Source organism: Lepidochelys kempii, chromosome 1 (genome assembly GCF_965140285.1).
Source record: "Lepidochelys kempii isolate rLepKem1 chromosome 1, rLepKem1.hap1, whole genome shotgun sequence".
NCBI classification, from domain to species: domain Eukaryota; kingdom Metazoa; phylum Chordata; order Testudines; family Cheloniidae; genus Lepidochelys; species Lepidochelys kempii.
The window spans coordinates 102,399,220-102,413,628 of record NC_136380.1 but is presented as its reverse complement, the minus strand read 5'-3'; the positions used below and the strand labels follow the sequence as shown (position 1 = coordinate 102,413,628).

The window sequence follows — 14,409 nt, the reverse complement described above, 5'->3', positions numbered from 1 at the left end:
AACATTTTAGATTTATTGAAGAAATAAGACTACATGTATATGAGCAGTTATCCATTTTTAGCAATTTCATCAAAGGACTGCAGTGCTGTTTATGAGGTGATCCACATTTTACAAATGGGGAAATTGAGGCAGAGAGAAGTTATGCAACCTAAGCATGCATGGCAGAGTTGAGGTAGTCTACAGTTCTGTTGATTCCAATCTCAACATCTTAGGGTTTGTCTACACTGGAGTTGGAAGTGCAATTTTCAGCTCTGATAGATATACCTGTGTTAGCTCTGATTGAGCTAGTGTGCTAAAAATAGCAATGTGGCCATGGGGGCACGAACGATGAGACAAGCTAGCTGCCTGAGTATATACATAATCCAGTGGTTAGGGCACCCACTTGGGAGGTGCAGAACCAGGGTCCAGTCCCCTCCTCCAATCACTCTCTAATTATTTATCTACAGTGGAACAGCATCAACAGGAGCGACTGAGGGAGCTCCCCATCAGAATATCCCACAGCTCAGTGGGCGGAGCATGCTTCTGAGAGATGGGAGACCCCTGTTCAAATCCTACCTCTCCTCCTGTCCCGTGCAGAAGGGGAATTGAACCTGGCTCTGCCATATCCCAGGTGAATGCTCTAGCCACAGGGCTACAAGTTATAAGGTGGGCAGCAGCAGCCAGATTTTGAATGGGGCCCACTCCCAAAGGTGGCGTCTGAGCACACCAACCTGATTGGGCTCTACATGCAATTTCGGCAGAGAAATGCCTCTCTTCCACCAGTTTGCGAATCACTCTAGGGCTTAGGTGGGAGATTGGCGTCTGGATCCCTAGTGTGAGGCAGCAATGTGCATGTCCAGAGGCAGGAACTTTTACTCTGAAAACTTAGGCACTGAGTGAGTTTAAGTACCTGCAGGGTTCCAATGGGAGTTGTGTGGATCACAGTGGCACCTTGTTACCTGTCAGCTGTGTTCTTGGGGAACCAGGGTGCAGTATCCAGCCTGTCTGACTCACAAAGGACCCACCGCACCAGCCTCTGCTTGAACCAAAACTGATCAGAAGAAAGACTTACAAAAAGCAATGAAAAGGCAGTGGAAGACACACCTAAACCCCTCCGGACAAGGGTGACAGGATTAAGGTAACTCCTCTAACCTCATTTGCATTGGAAATGGGACAGGGGGGCATCCCCATTAGCATACAGAATGGAGAACAGAGATTCCAAGGCAAGAGCCGCAGTGAACTCTGGGATCAGAAAAGCAGGGGAGCACTGCATGATGGGAGATCTATGCTCCAGAGGTTAATGAACCCATGCCTGCACACACCCAGCTCAGTAGTTATCAGACCACTTCTAGTAATAAATCCTTTATTGGTATACAAAATACTGAAGCTCCATAATTGCACTGTGAACTCCCTCGAAGGAACACCACCCATAATCAGAAATGATCAGTTCCTATTGTCTAGCCGGAACAAAGCAACTTTGGTATACTCCCTTGAGCCATCAGTTTACCCATAAACAAATCTAGTGTTCTCCCTTGAACCATTGTTGTTTCTCTACAAAAACCCTACCCATGCTCAAGTAAGTGTTCTGATGCCTGGATCCAAAATCTGCATCAGTTCCATTGGGTCTTCTTCTCCTGACTGATTGTGCTCAGGGCTCTGCCTGTCTCCAGCACTCCAAACCCTCAGCTACCATCACCTGGGAACCCTGACCAGTTTAAGGTTCATGGAGTGGTGAGAACCCACCTCTCTCTCTCTGATTTTTTTTCTCTACTGTAGGTATAGTTTTCTAACCCTGACTTGTGTGATCAGTTATAGTTTTCTAAACCTGACTTTTGTAATAAAATTTAAGCTAGATTTAATACTGTAACTGTTTTGTTTGTTTGGCTCTTCTTGTATGGTTATTACCTGACAATAAATAACTTCTATGGTTAAGCTGGTTGCTCCCCCTGCCCCTAGTGTTTTTCGCTTCCCCATTTACTCTGCAGCAACACTCCTCTTACCTAAGCTAAAGATCCCTGTAGTGCCCAAAAATCCTGTGGGGTTTACTCATCAAATGGGTTACTACCAGAACAATTGTAACGTGAAAGTGGGCATAGGGACATACTGAACCTGTGGCATAGGAGGGTGGCAGCTTGGAAGTGCTGCTCGAACCAGCCAGCTAAGTCCAGGGATGTATAAGGGGTCAGCTTGGGAGTGCTGATTGACCCGCTCTGTTAATATGTGTGTGTGTTCATCTGATTCTGGGGCTGAAGGAACCCAGCCCTGGGGAACCTAGGTCCTGCAGGATAGATCCATTGGGAGGGAACTTGCAGAAGGGAGAAGTAGAGCTCCGTATGAAAACACAAGCAGTACATTGATAGAATTACAGAACTACCCCCGCAGAAGAATAACCCTAATAAATGAGCATACCCCAAAGTAATGGGCAACTCTGGTAAAAACCTAAACCTGGGAATTAGGCATCTAAATCTAGGGTTTAAGTGCCTAAGTGCTTTTGTGGATCAGGCCCTAGATATCAGTATATATAGTCACCTCTTCCTCTTTTTAGGCCAGGGCTGTCAAAATTGTGTGGAGAAGAGGACAAAAGTCCATGTTTAACTATGTTCCATGGGCTGTGGTATAAATTCAGGACTACAGACTCCCCACAATGCACTGTGAATCTCCCACTGACATCAGCAGGAGGTTTGCACAGAAGTGAAGATGTCCATAGATTTGAATATTCACGGATTTGAATAGGCAGGCACTCTTAGGCTACATCTACCCTTGCATGCTTCCCTGGGTACTTGCCTATGTATTGCTAGCACATGTATCCCGTACCCATGCCAAGTGCCCAGATATGTTGAAGTAGGTATGGGGATATGCTGTACACAGGCTTATACCCGCATCCACACTACCTTCTCTCAGTACATGACCTAGCACTACCATTTCAGGGGCAGTATTCCACAGGCCTGTGCATCACAGGAGACACTCTGGGAATCACCTTGCTGTGTGATGCTGGTACTGCACATCGCCTTCACACATTTGGCAATGGCAGCTTCCGGTCATTTCTCCCTTCTGCCCAATTGTAGTGGAGACATGAAACAAGTGTGTGATGATGATGTGGTTCTGCTCCTGCTCTTTGGGCAAATGTTCCCGCTGACATGGGCAAAGTCATGGAGGACAGTGTACTCTGACCACACACTGATCAGCACCTGTGAGTGCTCCAGAGACCAGACGGCTGCTCTTGGACCATGTACTGTACTGAACAACAGATTTTGGCACAGAACTGTTCTGCAGTGCTCAGCAGAAGTGGCTAATATCGCTGGCAATGTGTGGGTCAGGGACCTTTATATCTTTGGGTAAGGATCAGGCAGCAAAGTGATTAATGCGTTTTGGGAATGGTTCTGGAGGACTGTTAAGATCCCTCCCCTGATATATGCCCTGAGCCCTGTCCACACTGCATTGTAGAATGGATACGGGGCCATGCCACAGCAGGGGTGAGTCCATATCCACACCCTCATGCATGCTAGCTTTTGTGCACTATTCCGTCTTTTAGGAACATGCTTCAGGTTTTCAGGTACAAACAATTGGCAGTTTATGGGACAACAACGCACATGTAACCATGTATAGTCGCTACTATAGATGGACCCTTAGTAGAAGGTCTGTGACTCTTACTTCCCTTGTTTTTTCACCAGTGACTTTGTGGCTCTTCGGGGCTTGGTTGAAGCCCATCTGTTTACTTAGACTCTTGGCTGAGGTAGCCCTGATGTGAAGGAGTGCCTGGCTGAGAAGAATTAAGTTAGGCAGTTGGGTTGTTGTCCTTATTATAGTGTGGTGGCATTATGGCAGCTTTGTTCTTTTCGGGGGCATGTTTGGTCAGTTGTTGGAGTTTGTAATTGATTTTAAATTGATTTATTTTAACTGATCTGTGGCACAGACACTCAGAAGTCTATGCAATGGACATATGTTCTTATGGATACAAATATACATGAATTGGGAGGGATGTATATTTCCAATAAGTGTAAGTAGCGGCATTGCTTGTTTTTTTTAATCCTCTTTCTTCCATCAGATAAAATTAAGAAACCTGTTTCCTCCTTAGTGCTTCCCTTTTCTACCCCCTCTTTTGGTGTTATCGATTCCCCCTAAAGGATGCTGAAAGTTGATGAAGCAGTACTTGATCCAAACCCAGGCAATCACTTTTGGGTAATTAGTGCCTTGTAACTGCGCTGATTTGAATACCAAGAGGAACATACTGTGTATTCACTGATAGGTTTATGGTGAGATTTTAACCACATACCTGAGTAATTATTCACCTGAATTGCACTGGTCCATATCAATGCAACATTTGCAGTCTAATTAAGGTCTGCAATGCAACATTTGCAGTCTAATCCATTTCCTTAAAATTCTGGTAAAACTGAAATATAGGACAGAGTAATTAGAATGTTAATTATAATCCCTCTGTAAGGGATTTAGGAACCTAAGTGTTTTTTGTCTTTATTTTGATATTCTAAGTGGAATAATAGTTCAGAATTATATCTCTGTCCTTTTTTGTAATGCTGTGTAAATTAAATTTGAGTCAAGCTTATGTTTCTCAGAGATATAAACGGAGACAGTAGAGAACTCTTCAGTAAGAGGTATGCAGACTGTGGGTGTTGTAAAAGTCATGAGCCTTTTAAGTGTCAGGCAAGAGATAGACACTATGTGGGTAGAGGAAGGATATTTTTTTCTAAAATATTGCACTTCTTTGTTATTGTTGATAAGAGCAGAAAATGAAATACCTACTAGTGGATTCTTGGTGCTATATTCATCCTTACAATACCAGGAGGCGGTGATTGGTGGAAAAATCAAATAAGTTTCTGGGTCTCCCCCCCACTCACCCCCCGGCCTCTCAGTAAGCATGGATGCTTTTTAAAACTTATTTCTAATTCTAAAATAGCTGTCATAGTATGAGTTGATCAGATGAAGGGTAGGAGTGAATGCTGTTTCACTGAATATCATCATAATAAATGTGCTATGCACTTTAAAGATTAGGGAAAGTAATTTATACAGAATTCTCCCTGAAAGATGAAGTCACAAGTTGCAAAACTCCCGTGCTAGCTTAACCATTGGCTAAGCATACAGACTACTTTTTTTCCCAGGATTGTCCTTTGGCCCAGAGTTCTGCAAGGTGGGAGGAGAGTTGGGAAATGAGAAGACTTGCATTGTCCCCACATCTCTTCCACCCAGTGGAATCAGAGGCTGTATTAACTTCCCTGTGGAGTCCCCTTCTGCATCAGGGAATCATATTAAAGGGGAAGGAAGGGCAGGACCAATCGGCAGCTAGAGAAACCCATGTTGCCCAGGAGATGGGGCAGAGCCACGGAGCGATCAAAGCTGATGAAGAGGAGCAGGGCCTCCTCATGTATAGCCCTGAGATTGCAGGATTTGTGGCACAAGCACACTGTTCCCTTCAAGGGGGAAAACCCCACCCTGATAGAAAAACTCACAAGAAACTGCAATGAGAATCCAAGTGTTTGCTGGCCTCTACACAGGTATTTCCACACAGGACATGATCTGGACCATTGCCTTTCTTTCCCATTGCTGGTACCACATTACCTTTCCCTTTTGTATCCTTTCACTGCCTTGCCGTTAAATTCTCTTGGCTCTGTGCATCACACTGAAACTTTGTCCTGCAACTGTTGCTCCACCCCATCTACCTCTCTGCTCTTGTTTCTTCCTGCTTCTTCAGCCTCTTCCCTGACCACCATTCTGTCTTCCCCTTTCCACTCCTGAATCCGTTACTGTGCCTGCAGACTCTCTGCTCTTTTCACCCACCCAGCAATCAGAGCCAGAAGCATACTCAGAAATCACCTACTACAGGACAGGCTCAACAAAGAAGGTAACAGAATGCCACTAGCCATCACCTTCGGCCCCCAACTAAAACCTCTCCAGCGCATCATCAAAGATCTACAACCTATCTTGGAGGACGATCCCTCACTCTCACAGACCTTGGGAGACAGGCCAGTTCTCCCTTACAGACAGCTCCCAAACCTGAAGCAAATGCTTACCGCACAACAAAAACACTAATTCAGGAACCAATCCCTGCAACAAACCCTGTTGCCAACTCTGTTCGATAGCTATTCAAGGGACACCATCATAGGACCTAACCACATCAGCCACACCATCAGAGGCTCGTTCACCTGCACATCCACCAATGTGATATATCCCATCATGTGCCAGCAATGCCCCCAGCCATGTACGTTGGCCAAACCGGACCTCTCTATGCAAAAGAATAAATGGACATAAATCAGACATCAGGAATTGTAACATTAAAAAACCAGTAGGCGAGCACTTCAGTCTCCCTGGACACTCAATAACAGACTTAAAAGTGGCCATTCTTCAACAAAAAAAACTTCCAAAACGGACTTCAATGAGAAACTGCAGAACTGGAATTAATTTGCAAACTTGATACCATCGAATTGGGCCTGAATAAAGACTGTGAGTAGCTGGGTCACTACAAAAAGTAATTTTCCCTCTGTTCATACTCACACCTTCTTGTCAACTGTTGGGAATGGGCCACATCCACTCTGATTGAATTGGCCTCGTTAGCACTGACTCCCCACTTGGTAAGGCAACTCCCATCTTTTCATGTGCTGTATATTATACCTGCTTACTGTATTTTTCACTCCATTCGTCTGATGAAGTCACCAGTAACCCTCAGCATAACAATATGGTCCCAGTCATCTCATAAAATTGTGACAAAAAAGATAGGGGCCACTTTTGAAAATGTTGGCCTTAACCTCTTTGTCCCAGGTCTTTCCATCTCTAAATTTGAGATAAAATTTATTTCTTCAGAGAGGTTTCGGGGAGAGTCATTAATTAATCTGTGTACAGAGCTTTGAAGACATAAAGCACTATATAAAATGTTAATAAGATTTTTTTTGAGTATCAGTTTCCCTGTTGATGTGAATCACACACAATATCTAAGAGACTAAAAATCTGTTCCCTGAGATTTGTGACTGGCTGAAGCAAAAACATCACTCTGATGCCTCTGATTTTGATCCTTGTTGGTGGAATCATTTTAATTGCTACATTCTCCCAGAACAGAGTTTTGACTGATTTATTGATCGATTTCCCAAAGAGCAAAATTTATTTTCTGAACGCTGACAAAACATCATGCAAATGTAAAACCTGTGATTCTCCTCCATCTCTGAGCATGTTGATTATTACATACATTCCCCTAGAATGACAGTTTGTTATTGACAGTCTACCAGAGCTCTGTGAAAGCTCCCAAATATCATGATCTGCTCTGTCCTCTTGATACTTTGCAAAATACTGAATCTGAAAGTTGACATGTCAGTTTAACTTTATGGCATGAATCTGTTGTTTTATTCATCTTGTATATGTGCACTACTATAGCTTTATTATTCCTGTTTATTTTTGGAGGAATCTTTCTGTCTGTTTAAAGATTTGATGGTCCAGATTTCACACTTGGCATCCTTAAGTCAGATGTACATACAAGTTTGATAATTGCTCTTTAAATGTATTTTATTAGAAACATATTAATCAATGGCTGCAAAGCACACTCATGGTAGTATGAGTTCTTCTCTGGTAGTATAAAGGGACCTTATAACAGGTATAAATTACATATATAATGGGAATAGCCAGTTTTACATGTTCACCCTCTAGTGTAGGGGATGTGTCGGTGTGGGAGAGGGCATGGCTGGAGTATGCTAAACTCTCACGATCCCGTTTGGGGTAATTACAAATCGACATAAATTTGAGCACCAATAAGGCTGGGAGCCCCAATGAAAAGCCATATTTGTCTCCCTGTCAGGTCTGCTGACTGGAGCCCAGGTGTATCTAATGTTCTGGGCATAAGTGGCCTGACAAAACTATGATCTGGGTCTGTATGACCTGTACAACCCCTCATGTCCACGGGGGTTCAATCACTTCTGCAAAAACACAACTTGAAATCTCTGGGAAGAAAATTTTTGATCAGGCATAACCAAGGACTGTGCCCTCTCCTATTCTGTTGACTGTTTTGGGGAAATATTTTCCTTTCACTGAGGCTTTGTTTAAAAACAGTTATTTGTAATGAATTATTTAAATAAAGAAAATTGATAAACTAATTCAATTGGTTTTAATACCTCTTGTAAAAGATGGTTAGTATCATTTATGGGAAAAGCCCTGCACACCTCAAGGGTGTCTGATTTATCTTTTGTGAAGGAAAGATTCATGTATTAATCTGTAGATACATGTTACAGTCATACATGAGCAGTTTCTTATACATTATTACAGTGTCATTTAAAACAAGCAAACAATGTTATGCATGAATTTGCTCCTTGTGAAAGATGCAGTCTTGACCAGTTTGGAGTGAATTCTGCTATTCACAGAACCAGTACTCTACAGGTAGAGGCAATAGAAGCTTTCCACAGTGTTTCATACTCAATACCCATTCAGTCCTTTGTCTCTAGGCTGACACTGCAAAAAAGAATTGTCACTTAGTCCCAACTATGGGGCTGGCTTTTGTGATGTATCTGTTCTTTGGAAAGGCGACTGAGACCATCAAAGTAATTTCACAGATCATAAGCAGATATCAGAAGGTGCCAACTTTCAGTCACTGACTTGAGTTAAATATATACCAATGTTCTAGGAGTGAAAAACTTTAAATCTTATTACCTGCCTCCTGAACCGTCCAGTCTTCCTTCCATTTCTTTGTCTGTGGGCAGCGTGCTTGGTGCATATATTTATCATGGCAGTGCAAAATGGTTCTAAACTTTGGCTAATCTGGTTAAGATTTGTATTTTCAATGGATTTTGCAATCCAAACATTTGCCATTTTCACGTCATTTTTATATTTTATATAACATCAGGCAATTTTTCATAGGCAAAAACTGTCTCCTTGCAGCCAAGTGTTTGCACAGCTTTCCTTGACTACATGTGAATATGGAGTACATATCTATTTGTGCTTGTATTTCCTCTGCCACTGAAGAAGAGGGGTCTGGATTTACCCCTCTGTGCAGAACTAGAAACGGTGGTTTCTCTTTAACCCTCATTCTATACCTACAAGAATTTTACACATACAGTTCCATAGTGATATATTTTCTGGCTCAATTAATCTTTGAAATCAACCACTCAAGTCCACAGTTAATGTTTTGTTTTATATCAGGTTGACATACATTAAACTTGTTTTCTCGTCAATTTCTCAGGAATATAGGTGATGTAAATTCATTGCCAGGCAACACTAGAACTAATCTCCTACAAAACTTCATTGATTTCTGTGAAATGCACTCACCACAGCTAAGCCTGTTTGCAAAAATGTATTTGCATGCAGTATTGTATATTGAATTGTGCTGAAAAGCAATAGGATTTATTTAGACTCCTGGTATTAAAGTGTTATAGATTAAAAAAAAAAAACCCAGAAACCACCATCTTTTCTTATATAGCCACCATTTCTCAGATGTAAATTTAAAAAATTAAAGTCTGATTGTGCATCTCTTATCATTCGGTTTAGGTTGCTAGCAAATAGAATCAAACTGCTCCAAGATCAATATGCTGCTATCTAGGACAGTTAATGAGTATCTTTGATGAATGGGGAATATGTCTGTACAATTTATTGATTTCTATGTGAGATCATGAACCCTATGTGTCTGTGTCAGGCTGAAAACTCCATTTTGAATGTGTAACCTTCTGCCTTCTCTATGCTCTTTTTACCTCCATACTGGATTGAGAATTCCAAAGCTGGTGGCAAAAGAATAACAATATAGGGCAATTGATTCTTAAGTACCCAGTTGTTGGACATCTAGTCACTCTAGACAGAACTGGTCCCTGCCCAGAAGAACTGGTTTAGTGGGGACATCTTGACAATGAAGTCACCTGACAGGGGTCTGTGCTCATGTGAGGAAGCAGGCAAAGGAAGAGTCACCTCACATGGTACTAAAGGTTTTAAAGGGTAGAAGCTGGTCTTCTCAAGGGTATACGTTTTCTCCAGTTCAGGAGGAGGGAGCAGTCATCCAGCATATAGCTGCCTCATGGGGAAAGGGTGCATTGCTTGCTTTTCTGAGCTCAGCTGGCCCCAAGCACGGTGGACAATGTAGGGACTTGGCCCCCAGCCCAAAGAATGCCCTGGAGCTGAAAATGGACAGTGTGTCACAGGAAGTGGGGGAGATGTGTCCAATACCCATAAGAGCTCTTCACGGTCAGCAGCCAAAGGTTAGGCAGAGAGAGACAATAACAGACACAAGGGATGCCTGGATTTCTTCTGAAATGTGTAACTAACTGCTGGCAGTGGCATAGCTAGGTGGAGTGAACAGGGACAGTGGACATAAAAAAAAGGTGCCACCCCCTTGTACTCACCGGGCGCTCCGGTTCCTCGGCAGCACTGAAGGCCCCCGCTGCCGAAATGCCGCCGAGGACCCGGAGCGAGTGAAGGCCCCCGCCACTGAAGACTATTGGCCATCAGCAGCTTGTCTGATTAGGTAGTCAAACTAAGATGAATCACAAGGGATCCTACACTGATATAATGTATACCTTTTCCCAGCCAACCAAATAGGTACATTACACCAATCTTTGGGCTTGCACTAGAGATCCTTTGCCAGCATAGCTATGCCAGTATAGGTATGATAGCAAACCTCTAGTAGAGATGAAGCTTATACCAACAGAAGGAGTTATTTTGCCAGCAGATCCCGAATGACATAAGCTATATTGGCAGAAGGATTCTTTTGCCAGTGACTTAGACACATCTTGATTCATATCTACTGAGTGAGTGTTAACTCTTAAACTAGCGTAATTTATGCACTGAGGGACCAGAAGGAGGGATGTAGCAAGAAAAGCAACTAACAAAGGTAAGAATATGTAAGATAAAGTAGGCCACTCCTTACTTGAACTTGCACATTCTTACACCTTCTTTTAGCCCCTCACCTTGTAAATTATATGAACTTAGACTCTTACGTAAATTCACACATCACTTAGCGGGTATAAGTAGGGCTATGAGTGTCTAATTTATACCACCTTGCAAAATGCCCCTGAAGTTGGGCTACTCTTTATGGTTAAGGCTTGCTAGATTAGCAAAACTCCTTACTGCAACTAATAATATTTATTTGCAGGCTAATCATGTTTATTGCGGTTGTGTCTGCAGGCCAACCAGGAACGGGGGCCCCACCGTGCCAGGCACTGGAGAAACACAGAGAAATAGATGATTTCTGCTGCCAAAGAGTTTACAGTCTAAACAGACAAGACAGACACACAATGGAGAAAGGGATATAACACAAACAGAGTGAGCAATGTGATGGCAGCAAATGGCATGGCAGGCTATGTCTACGCTGCAGCCACACAGACGCAGGTGTGCTCGAAGCCGACTGGAGAGAGCCCTCCAGTCAGCTTAATAACTCCAACCTCTGCAAGAGGAGGTAGCTAGGTCGGCAGAAGCTGCCCGCTGGCATAGTGCTGTTCACACCGGCGCGCAGGTCAGTGTAATTTACGTCGCTCTGGGGTGTGGATTATTCCAAATTCGAAGTAATTTGTAGCATAGACATAGTCTTAGTTCCATATTTTTAAAGTGTGTGTGTGTGTAGGGAGGGATTGTATTGCTTAGAAGGGAATCAGCTAAGCATGAAGGAAGGTGGGGTAGGGAAAGATGGAGACTGAAGCTGAGATGGAGGAATTTGGGGAAGAGGGAGGGCTGGAGCCAGGCCCGCCAAAGGAAATTCCAGGCCAGGGCCGTCCCTGAAGGGGCGGAGCCCGAGGCAGAAGTGACGAATCTATCACTTCCAGCACCGCCTGCGCTGGCCAATCATGCTGGCCCGCGGGAGCCCCCAAAGCGTGGGCCCCGGAGCAGTCTCACGCGCCTAGGGGCCCTGTGGCCCACCTGGGAGATTTAAAAGGGCCTGGGGCTCCCTGCCACCGCTACTGTGGTGGCTGGGGGCTCCCAGGCCCTTTTAAATCACCTGGGCCCCTGGGTAGTTACCCCCTTTGCACCTCCCCCCCATCAGCAGGCCTGGCTGGAGCAAACAGCCAATCAGCAAAAGGAAGAGAAAGTCCAGTCAGAACTGTAGAGCATCCTCTGAATGTGCAAAAGTCCCTGCTTTGGCTGCTGCTTCTCCTCCTACAGGTTGGAAGGGAGGCAGGGCATGGGCCAGCCCTATGTGCAAGGGGTGGAAAAGGGGGGCAGGGAATGGGCCAGCCCCACGCACGGGGGAGGATGGAGGGCTTGGGCAAGCGGCTCGGACCAGCTCCACGCATTGTCCCATTTTCCCTTTGGGGAATATAGTCACTCTAGGAGTGTGCTGGGGGTTGGGGGTTGCCCCAGCTTGGTCATATTTTTCAACTCCCCCTCACCCCCCAGTGCCATAGTCCCTGCATTGCTTTGGCTCCATATGCATACCTTCATGTAATCCACTACACTATGTCATGTCACCCAGCAGTGGCTAATAATATTAATGTAAAGGTAATTCAGTTGCAAAATGTAGGTGCAATTTTCCTCAGCCCACAGAAATTGTAATGTGACACAGATGAGCACGCGCCGAAATCCCATTAACGGTGCAGAGTCAGAACAGCTGGGAAATGGCTCCCTTTAATGTTTGACAATTCGTATAGTCATTTTTGTAATGCTTTGCCCCATTTCACAGCAATTAATGTTATTTAAGGCATTGTCAGAAGAGTAGGTATACAATAATGGCTGCAAATGGCTGTAGAAGATTGTGTAACAGATTCTGCTGTCGCTTGGAAGGGCTAACCCTGAGTTTAATTTAAATTTGTACAACTTGGCTTAACTGTAGTTAGAACTGTTAAACGGATGGGTAATGGTAAGTCTACAGAAAAACAAAACCTGCAGGAGCAAGTCTCAGAGCCTGTGTCAATGGACTTCGGCTTGCCAGACTCACGCTACGGAGCAAAAACTAGTAGGGTAGACATTCCCACCAGGACTCTGACATCTGGCGAGTAGGGTGATCTCGGCGCCTGGGCTCCAGCCCAGGCCTGAATGTCTGCGCTGATATTTTTAGCCCTGTAGTGTGAGCCATTTCGCCTTAAAGTCTATGAGTCTGACACCAGGACTCGGACTCCCTGCTGCGTCTTTTTTTGTTTTGGGTTTGCAGGGTAGATGTACCCTAATTGAGATTTTCTTCTCCTCCTCTTAGTGGCTTTTTCCTGAAGATATTTCCTTTGTCTTTCCTTTTGGCCTGTGAACTTAGTGCTGACCTATTTTTCCTTGGTACTGACCTTTGCAAGCATAGAACATGGTGTTATCTACAAGCTGATGAAGCATGGTTGCCTGAGTAGAAGTGGCTGAGTGAGACAGTCCAGATTGCTTACTGTTTTCTGTGAAAAATCTCTTCCCTGTAGCACAAGCAAACATTGCCTATAATGCATATAAGTCCTGTTATTGTTGTCTTATGGTATGTCTGCACTGCAATGTAAGCCCAGGGTTATTGGGACTTGAGTCAGCTGACCCATGTTAGGGAATCCTAGGCTTGAACCTCTACACTGCATTCTAACCCTATGTTAAAAATTTTCTGACTCTTGCTCAAACCTAGGGCTCTGGCATCCACACTGCAGTGCAGAGATCCGAGTCAAAGTAACCACATCCCAGAGTCCCACTCTAGCCCTAGCACTGTGGGAAACTTTACTGCTCGCCCTGCATGTTACCAGGAAGCAGCTCACTTTGCAAAAGGCTTGGAAAAAATAATCCCAACTATACATATACAATAATGGGTTCCAAATTAGCTGTTCCCGCTGAAGAAAGAGATCTTGGAGTCACTGTGGATAGTTCTCTGAAAACATCCAGTCAGTGCATAGCAACAGTCAAAAAGGCTAACAGTACGTTAGGAACTATTAGGAAAGGGATAGAAAATAAGACAGAAAATTTCATAATGCCCCTATGTAAATCCGTGGTGTGCCCACACCTTGAATACTACATGCACTTCTGTTCTCCCAATGTCAGAAAGGATATAGCGACACTGGGAAAGGTTCAGAGAAGGGCAACCAAGATTACCAAGAGTGTGGAAGGGCTTCTATATGAGGAGAGACTAAAATATTAGGACTGTGCATTTTAGAAAAGAGGTGACTAAGCGAGGGCTATCACAGAGCTCTATAAAATCATGAATGGTGTGGAAAAAGGGGATACAATATAAAAAACCCCAAGGGTCACCCAATGAAATTAATAGGCAGCAGGTTTAATACAAACAAGAAGACGTACTTTTTCCACACAACACAGAACTAACCAGTGGAACTCATTGCCTTGACCAATGTACAACTGGGTCAAAAAGGAACTGGAGAAGTTAATGGCGGACAGGTCCATCAATGGCTATTAGCAAGGATGATCAGAAATGCAACCCCATGCTTGGGGCAATGCTACATCTCTGACTACCAGAAGCTGGGAGTGGAAGACGGGTGGATGAGTCCATAATTGCCTTGTTATGTACACTTCTCCTGAAGCTCTGGTATGGGCCACTGTTGGAGACTGGGCAACATGGAC

The 14,409-nt window shown here is 44.0% G+C and overlaps 1 protein-coding gene across 4 annotated transcripts in view; it reads left to right on the top strand.

The window, feature by feature from the left end:
* FGF14 (fibroblast growth factor 14) overlaps window positions 1-14,409 on the top strand; it is a 605,518-nt gene that overhangs the window by 577,660 nt on the left and 13,449 nt on the right. The gene's annotated exons all lie outside the window — the stretch shown is intronic.